The 9,886-nt window shown below is 40.5% G+C and overlaps 1 protein-coding gene across 1 annotated transcript in view; it reads left to right on the top strand.

Annotated features, from left to right (window-relative positions):
* The window catches only part of lingo2 (leucine rich repeat and Ig domain containing 2), an 845,050-nt gene that overhangs the window by 200,857 nt on the left and 634,307 nt on the right, over positions 1-9,886 (top strand). Inside the window, exon 2 of the mRNA XM_034182013.1 lies at positions 5,689-5,760. The gene's annotated coding sequence lies outside the window, so the exon portion shown is untranslated. The remainder of the gene's footprint in view (positions 1-5,688; positions 5,761-9,886) is intronic.

The raw sequence follows: 9,886 nt of genomic DNA, 5'->3' as shown, positions 1-9,886 counted from the left end.
AGAGGACGCGGGAAGAGAGGAGGAGTCCGTGTTCGGCTCAGAGTGTGCCTGGCTGTTTCCTGCAAACATGCTCCACGACAATTCATAGCCGGATTCTTCACACCATATGACGGCTACGACGTGCGGCGTTCCCTGACTTTTCGCTATCGGTGGCTCCGGCCGGTTGTCCGGGGTGCCGGGTCTCCACTTCCGCGTCGCCGTCCTGTGAGGAGCTGCAGTCGTGACTGCGTGCAGGAGAACCTGCGCCCGCTCGGTCGTGTCTCCCAGCAGACTGACGTGCGCTCAGTCCGTGTGGCGCTCGTCAACACAAGGTCACTCACAAGTAAGACTTTCATTTTGAATGACTTTTTCTCCAGTCGTGATCTGGACTTTCTCCTGTTAACGGAGACCTGGCTGAAACCAGGTGAAAATAGCGCCTTTTCTGAGCTCCTCCCCCCCGGCTGCTCGTTTTTCAGCTCCCCGCGAGCATCAGGTCAAGGCGGGGGTGTGGCCATGGTTTTTAAAGACAGTTTTAAATGCCGATTTTTATCTTCTAATGTCTACTCCACTTTTGAACTTCAGTTGTTTGTGATGGATTTCGACTGTCCTGTGCTCTGTGCTGTTGTTTATCTTCCACCAAAATTTAATAAGGATTTTATTCAGGAGTTTTCTGAGTTTCTGGCAGATTTTATCCCAAAATATGACAAATTTTTGGTCTGTGGTGATTTTAATATTCATATCTGTTGTCCTTCTAATCAGCTGGCTGATGATTTTAAAAGCCTCCTGAACTCTTTTGGTCTAACACAAGTTGTGGATGGACCAACACATAATCTTGGACACACCTTGCACCTGGTTATTTCTTTTGGGCTCTCAGTTTCACTTAAGGACATATCAGACGCTGCTATTTCAGATCACTTTCCTGTTATTTTTTAATTTATTGCTCCTCCATCTGCTAGTAAGCCACTTGTTCCTGTCTCTCGCCGCCGTTTGGTCACCTCCTCGACAGCGGGGGACTTTGCTGCTGCCTTCATGGACTCACAGTTTTATGCCATGAATGGACTGGTTTCTCCATTACTCCCAGATAACATCCTCTCTTCTTTCCACTCTACATGCACAGTCATTTTGGACTCTGTTGCACCGATGTGCTGCAAATCCAGGAAATCAAAATCTGACCCCTGGTTAAATGCCACGACCCGTGCCCTCAGGCAACGCTGCAGACGGGTGGAGAGAAAATGGAAAAAGGACAAACTACAGGTGTCTCTGGGTTTTCTGAGGGACAGTCTAACTGACTATCAGAAGGCTGTGAAGGAGGCAAAAGCACAATATCTGTCTCATATTATTTCGAGCAGTTGTCATCATCCCAGTGTGTTATTTCAGACTATAAACTCAGTTGTAAATCCACACACCTCTGTTTTGTTGGATGCTACAACCACAACCTGTGAGGAGTTTCTTCAGTTTTTTATTGATAAGGTTTCATCAGTCAGACAGAACGCTGATCAGAGCTGTAATGTTGAGTTGTCTGCTCCTCGTGCACATTCTGCTGTGCTCGAACAGTTTGAGCCCATTTCTTTTGCATCTCTCGCTGATGTTGTAAAACACATAAAATCTACAAGTTGTCCTTTTGATGTTGTTCCAGCTAAGGTGCTGAAGGAGGTTTTTAATACTGTTGGGGCAGGTCTCCTAACTTTTATCAATGCTTGTCTTAGATCAGGGTCTGTTCCAGCTGCTTTTAAACATGCTGTGGTTCGACCTCTTCTTAAAAAACCTCACCTGGACTCATCAGTTTTATCCAATTTTAGACCTGTCTCTCATCTGCCATTTCTATCTAAGGTTTTAGAAAAGGTTGTCTTTTTACAGTTACAATCATTTTTAGAAGACAATCTCATCCTTGAAAAATTCCAGTCTGGGTTTAGATCGCAACACAGCACTGAGTCAGCACTTTTAAAAGTTCATAATGATATTACTCTGTCGGTGGATGCAGGGAATCCTGCTGTGCTGGTTCTGTTGGACCTCACAGCAGCCTTTGATACTGTGGATCACACAGTACTTGTTTCCCGGTTGGAACATTTTATTGGCATTCATGGTACTGCACTTGAGTGGTTTAGATCATATTTGGCTGAAAGGAGCTTTTCTGTCATGATTGGGGACCTTTCCTCATCAACTGCTCCTCTGTGCTGTGGAGTGCCGCAGGGATCTGTCCTTGGGCCGATTCTATTTTCTTTGTACATTCTGCCATTGGGGTCAATTATAACCCAGCACAATTTGTCCTTTCATTGTTATGCAGATGATCTGCAAATCTATCTGCCTGTGAGGACTAATGGGAGTGATGCTTTGTCATCATTATTTAATTGTATTCGTGATGTAAAGCAGTGGCTGTCTCAAAACTTCCTTTACCTGAATGATGGTAAAACTGAGATCATGGTGTTTGAGCGCACTGGCATACCAAATGTGGTAACACCAAATTTTGGTGCTTTGGCTAACTATGTAAAACCAGCTGTCAAGAATTTGGGAGTGATATTTGACAGCTGTTTGAGGTTTGATCAACAGATAAATTCTGTTGTCAAAGCTAGTTTTTTCCAACTTCGCCTCTTGGCTAAAATAAAGCACTTTCTCAGTAGACGTGATCTTGAGACGGCCATTCATGCTTTCATCAGCTCCAGACTTGATTATTGTAATGCACTTTATGCGGGCATTAATCAGTCGTCTCTTGTGCGTCTCCAGTTGGTGCAGAATGCTGCTGCTCGTCTTTTGACAAACACTTCTAGACGTGAGCATATTGCGCCCATCCTATACTTACTCCACTGGCTTCCAGTTCGTTTTAGAATTGATTTTAAAATTTTAATGTTTGTTTTTAAAGCTATTTATGGCCTTGCACCTCCCTACTTGTCTGAAATTTTAACTTTGCGCACCTACAGTAGGACGTTAAGGGCGTCTGGCCAGCTTTACTTAGATGTTCCAAGGTCAAGATAGAAACGCTGGGGTGATCATGCTTTCGCGGTAGCTGGCCCCAGACTGTGGAATGAGCTACCTCTTGAGTTACGTACTATTCCTGACCTAGCACTTTTTAAATCTAAGTTAAAGACTTATTTATTTAAACTGGCTTTTAACACTTAGTGGGGAGGTGACATGTTCTGTTATTTTTATGTTCTTTTTTTTTATGTGTTGTTTTAAAATTTTATTTTATATGTGTTTTATTTTGTAAATTTGTGTTTTTAATGTTAAGCACTTTGGACACCAGTCGGTGCTGTAAAGCGCTTTATAAATAAATGTTGATTGATTGATTGATTGATTGATGTGACCAAGTTGTTGTGCTGCTGACTGACTGGGGGTGGGTGTCTGAGAGGAGGGACTCCTTTATCTATCTTTGGGAGCCCATACATACAGGGTGTAGTGTCTCCAGGATACAAATGGTAATACAGTTGGTAGTGGATGGATTCCTGTTTCTGTAGATGTTCTTGGCATTCTATCAAGGCTTTGCACGTGATGTCACAGGTCACAAGCAGAGCAGTACCACCCACAACTGCAGGTCCAGTTTAGCCAGTCACAATATCTGTGAAAACAAGCCATTTCAACTCCTCGTTCCTCTGTTTTTTGCTGTTTTTTTCAGCTATTACACCATAGCTATGGTTAGAAATAGTAAGTTTTGAAAAAAATGTGCCACTAAAACATTACTCCTTTCATTAAGAAAGCCACAGGACCACAAAAAAGTGACCTGGATTTCTCTCCACAAACAGAGCAGCACACAACATTCAATAAGGTTAATGACAAACATTTTCACTAAATACTATTATAAATATTCAAGTCTGCAAACCTCAGTTAAGTTCTGAGTGTACTTACACCTGCGGTGAGAACAATGTCGCTCCAAGTCCAGTCAACTGCTGTGTACAACCACTCAAAAACGGCAATTTTCTCCTTGTACCACAGTAATTCAGCACCAGAAAGATGCCTGGTATGTTCGGCTATACTATCAGGTTCAGAGATGATGTGTTTATCGCAAAGCTTGTCCAAAATGTTGCAGTATGTAAGGAGTTTCTCATGTAAATAATCCTGGAAGCCCTGTGCTTGAATGGCAGCGTGGTGATGGGGAGTGGCCTGGAAGTGGCCAGGTCACGTGACTGCAAAGCCTCTATAGTCTTCTACATATCGTCGTTGTTTGGGTTTTGCTTCAGTGTTTTACAACAGCTGCAATCACAGAGCAGTGTCATGATCTCAGCGTGATAGTCAGGTGTATTAAGGGAACCCAGTGCCTCTCCCTTTGTTAGACAGCAACACGGGAATGTTGCTGTCTTTGCTCAGAGAGGGCCTTGTTGGAAGTGGGTGCCTTTGCATTAGGAAGGCCTACAGTGACCTTGAGTCTGGTAAGAAGGATACATCGGTTTGACTCTATGTGAGAATGACAATTAAAATAAACTGTATATGCAAGCTGCCAGAAGTACAAAAAATGCCATCAAAGTATATCTTGTGAAGCATGGGTGGATGGCTAAAGTTTTTATTTTTTCTCAGCAAGATACTGAGTCTCCACATGACTTAAATCACAGTGCAGAGTGATTACTATTGGTAGTTTACTACTAATGCAGCTGTAGTTTTCATAACCAGCACTTCCACTCATGTTCATGTATGTGCAAATGAATGTGCTTAAAATAAAATGTGGTCAGGTGCAGTGCAGTTGGAAAATGGTTGCGCTGTTGACCAGTGCAAAGGTTTTGTACAATATTCACATACGCTTTACATAGCAAGTTTGCAATGCACACTATGTGTGTATGTGCAGAGACTGGGAAGAACTTATGGAGTCATGATGTCACTGGACAGAGATCTTTGGTGATGCAGATACATTTGTAGTAGACTGAAGGTGCAAGTCTTCAGGATTTGGTGCTTCCAGTCTTTCTATGTGGTGTTGTGAGACATGGATGACCCCCATTGACCTACAGCAATGACTGGATGTCTTTGCTACTATGTAGATTGCAATCAAGGAAATCTTGATTTCCACTTCTGTAGGAGGGGTATTTTTACCAGTCTGGCATATAATTAAAAGTTCAAACAGTAAAACCCTATTTGCATATGGAGGCCAATACACAACCCTTGGTAGCATTGTTTTAACTCATTCATTTGCTGCTATTATTTGATTTTTCACATCTTATCAAATATATAGAGTATTTAAAACATTCTACCACTGAGCAACATTTTGCATCGGTACAGTCACAGTGATGGCACAGAGGTTTAAATGCTGTTACACAAAAGCGGATTTGTAGCTTTTAAAATGTATTACGTTGACAGCAGTAAACCTCGGTGCTGCTGCTGCCACCACCGCTCCTCGTACCTAAAGGGAAAACAAAAGGCAACACACTTCAACTGAAATGACAAGTGATTTTGTGTTGTTTGCATAAACCTTATCCACTGTACACAGATTTACAAAACACCATCTGGCTCACATTTTTATAAAGACTAACGATCACACAGTGCAAGTGAGCAATAATAATGTTTTGATTTCTCTGATAAAATATATCAGCTTAGATCAGCTTTTAAAGATTGTGAAAGCTTCTATAATATTGTGTTCTGTAAAATCAAAAATGTCTATTTTATGGGTGACTACTTGACACTTGTATCCAAATTGACGCAGAATTCCGTGCGTATGTCATTCTGAATTTTTTTCACGAAGCTGTCTCATCACGTAAAGTCATTCATAGTGTGTTGCTTTTTTGTGTGTTGCAGCCTGAATCCGTGTGGGCATCATACCACTCTCTTGGCAGAAAACAGGCATTTGCTTTACTGCTGCTCCATACGGTAAGAAACAGTTTTGTCTTTCAATTAGCAGACAAAAAAACTATTCTTCCAACAAAAACATCATGACTTCATGTATGATTTGTTATAGTGGGTTTTGTTTTGTTTGTATATATATATATATATATATATATATATATATATATATATATATATATATATATATATATATATATATATATATATATATATATATACGAGGTCTGTGATAAAAGTATTCGACCTTATTATTTTTTTCAAAAACCATATGGATTTGAATCACGTGTGATTACATCAGACATGCTTGAACCCTCGTGGGCATGCGAGAGTTTTTTCACGCCTGTCGGTTATGTCATTCGCCTGTGGGCAGTCTTTGAGTGAGGAGTCGCCCACCCTCTCGTCGTTTTTTTCATTGTTTAGGAATGGCTCAGAGACTGCTGCTTTGTTTGATAAAAATTTTTTCAAAACTGTAAGGCACAAATGAGTGGACACCATTCGATAAATTCAGCTGGTTTTCGGTAAAAATTTTAACAGCTGATGAGAGATTTTGGTCTGGTAGTGTCGCTTTAAGGACGGCCCACAGCGCCTGACTGCGCTTCGAGGCGGCAGCGTCTCGCCGTTTCAAGTTGAAAACTTCCACATTTCAGGCTCTGTTGACCCAGTAAGTCGTCAGAGAACAGAGAACTTTCAGAAGAAGTCGGCATGAGGGGTTTATTCAGACATTCCATTGTTAACAGACATTTTGTAATGGAATAACGTGTGGGCAGAGTCGCATGTCGGGCCGGACCCGACCGTGGGGGCTCGTGACAGGAAAAACACCTCCGTTGGAAACCTTAACGGGCAAGTTGGAACATGCCCAAGCTGTTAAACAATTTCTCAGTTACTCACTTGTTGACAGCCATCAAAAGCCGCCTGAATTTTACAAATGGTTTTCAACACAGAGGTGTTTTTCCTGTCGCGGCGCACACAGATTCGCCGAGTCGTCACGGAAACGACTTGGCAAATTTGCGCGCACGTCTTTCATTACAAAATGTCCTTAAACAGTGGAATGTCCACATAAAGTCCTCATGCCGGCCTCTTCTGAATCTTCTCTGTTCTCTCCCAACGTCCTGGGTGAATTAAGCCTTAAATTAGGATGTTTTCAGGTCAAAACAGGCCGACGACGGCGCCTGGAAGCGCTGTGCGACGTCCCGCTCCGTGGGAAGTCCTTACAGCGACAGAAACACCCCATAATAAACTTTTCACCGAAAACCAGCTTAATTTCTCGAATAGTGTCCACTCGGATATCCCTCACAGGTCCAGAAAAAATGTTGATAAAGCAACGCGCGCCGTCCGCAGCGGCTATTCAGACAAAGAGATTCCGACGGGCGGGGTGGAGCACTCCTCACTCAAGGCCTGCCCACAGGTGAATGACGTCACCGACACGCGTGAAAAAACTCATGCATGCGCACGAGGGTTCAAGCATGTCTGATGTAAAAACATATGAATCAAATCCATTTATTTTTTGAGAAAAATAAAAAGGACCGCTTTTTTCATCACACATAATCACACATTCAAATCCATATGGTTTTTTAAAAAAATAATAAGATCGGATACTTTTCTCACAGACCTCATATACATATATATATATATATTTTTTTTTTTTCACCGCATGTTGGCTGTGAATAATCGTAGCACCACAAAAGAAGCGTTATGAATAACCACATGTTGAAAATCACATTCCTGTACCTGCTTAAAATGTAGAAGGACTTTAATCTCAGGAAATCGATGTGAAAAACAAAAAGAGGAACTGGTCATAAAAAGGTAACTTTGCCCCGCATGTTTTTGTAAACACATTTGTTGAAGGAAAGATGGGTAATTTGGAAATGTGGGAAGTGTGACAAATGACTGAAAGAGTTTTTGTCAACCATGAAGTACGGCGGTTTCTCTCTTAAGATGGTGGTTGCAAATTCACTTGCAAGTTTGTTGTTAAGGAGAGAATTTGTGGGCGGCTTTTGAAGATAAGCCAACGGTACACACTGTTCTTTTCACAATTAGAATCTGCTGATAGTCAATCCAGTAAAAATACAACCAAGAATGCTCTTTGTTCTATATGAATTGTACAATGAGGGAGAAATAATTCACATTTGCATTGAGTCTCTTGGATGGAAGAAGAGGTAGTCTCTGCTACAACTTATCAAATGCAAGTTGTTTGTTTTGAGGGGAGGGGTTTGTACAGGCACTAATACAATACAGACACGTTATGTACTTTGTCGACTTCCAAGTACTATATAAATAAATGTATTCTTCTTCTCATTATTATTATTATTATTATTATTATTATTATTATTATTATTATTATTATTATCGCCTCTGCCAACACAGTTGGAGGAGGTTATGTTTTCACCCTCTTTGTCTGTTTTGTCTCCCTGATTTTGAACAGCCTGGAACCCACAAGTTTTCACATTTCCTTATGAAATTTTGACTGTAGATTGATATCCTGATAGGCAAGAACTGACTCAATTTTCAAGGTCATAAGTCAAAGGTCAAAGTCAGGAAAAAACCCTGTCTATAACGTGGAACGATTTTTCAAAAATTCTTAACTCTGTCATAAAGATCCAATTTCTTTCATATTTGAGGGCATTATGTAGGATGGTATCCTTTATTGACTGACAAAGTTTGAGTTGGATCTGATCCACATTACAGATTTTGTGGCAATTTAAATTCAACATTGAAAACCCCATTTGATGTACATTTTACATTATGTCTTAATCAAATGTGCCCCAATCACTTTCATATTTGAAAGTGAGGTGAAGACTGGCACTCACTGTTGCCTGACAAAGTTTGATCTGGATCTGATCAGGATTGTGGATTTTGTGCATATGTTGTCTTGCGTTCTGTGCTGAAAAGCTGACTTTTATTTGAAATAATTGGAATTTATTTTTGGTAAACATGCAGAGGAAGGAATGGAGCCAGAACATTTTAGAATTTTTCATAATTATTGCAAGATGGGCTCTTTTTGCTTTGGCAGCATGCAAGCTGTTGATGAACCCTTTTTGTAATAATTATTTAAAGTTATTTTGTATAAAGGAATACATATAATAAAGGATGCATTGGAATACCCAAATGTATTTTTCAGTCACGTATTGTATCAACGCCAGAAATATTGTTTATTAAAATGTGCCACACAGAAACAGCAAGTGCCTTTGTTTTCCATGAGCGGCCTCACAATGAAGGCAGAAACACTTGTGGCCCGAGGGCTAAACACGGGTGTCCAGGGGTTGGTCTGGGTGATCGCAGCCCAGAGGCATGAATCCAGAATCATTAAAGCCACTTGCTTGCACAATCCCTGTCATTGTGCTCGACATGATAAGAGCAGCACACAGGTCCGTGCCAAGTGCTGTGTCCGTTCACAATGCCCAAATTGTGCTGGCGAGGCCAGAAGGGATGCAGAACGGCAGAAGGAAAAACATGATCCTCTGAATGGCAGCAGAACCTCATGTTAATTATCTCTGTCTCACTTTTTAAAGCTGTTAATACAATGATTCTGTTTTTTATTAATGACATGGGGACCTTGTTTTCTTTTAACTGCCATTGCAACAAGTTTAAGACAGGCTGGAAATATCTGAGTTTTATGTGGATCTCATAAAAACAGAATATGAGATGGAAGCAGATGTCTCTTTTACGAGCCTACAGTTACTGGAATTTTGACATGTGTAAAAAATGATCTATGACAACTGTAGCTCATTTTATGAGTCCTGGATGACATGAACAGGGGTGCTTAAAAGGAATTTATTTTCCAGCATGAAAGAGAGATTTAAAAATAGAATTGACCTGTGTTGATGTTGCTACGCTGCACAGCTGAAGTTCAGTTTCACTGTAAAAATGATCAACGTGGTTCTATTTTCAAACTTAAAACTGCCTTAAAGCTGTGAATAAATTCAACTTCAAAATAAGTTTATCAACACAAAACTCACACTGTTAGCATATTTTTGTGGTACAAATCACGCCAGTTTGACAGGTCCTATAACTTAGACTCTGTCTTAAATACTGAATAACAATAATAATTAATATTATTACAATAAGTATTTATACAGGGTTTTCCCGGGAATCAAAGCATGGTTATATAATAAAATAATATATGAACAAATGTCAATAATAATAGGTACAC

This window comes from Thalassophryne amazonica, chromosome 11 (genome assembly GCF_902500255.1).
Source record: "Thalassophryne amazonica chromosome 11, fThaAma1.1, whole genome shotgun sequence".
Classification (NCBI taxonomy): domain Eukaryota; kingdom Metazoa; phylum Chordata; class Actinopteri; order Batrachoidiformes; family Batrachoididae; genus Thalassophryne; species Thalassophryne amazonica.
The sequence above is the reverse complement of the archived record's forward strand: the minus strand, read 5'-3'. Positions and strand labels throughout refer to the sequence as shown.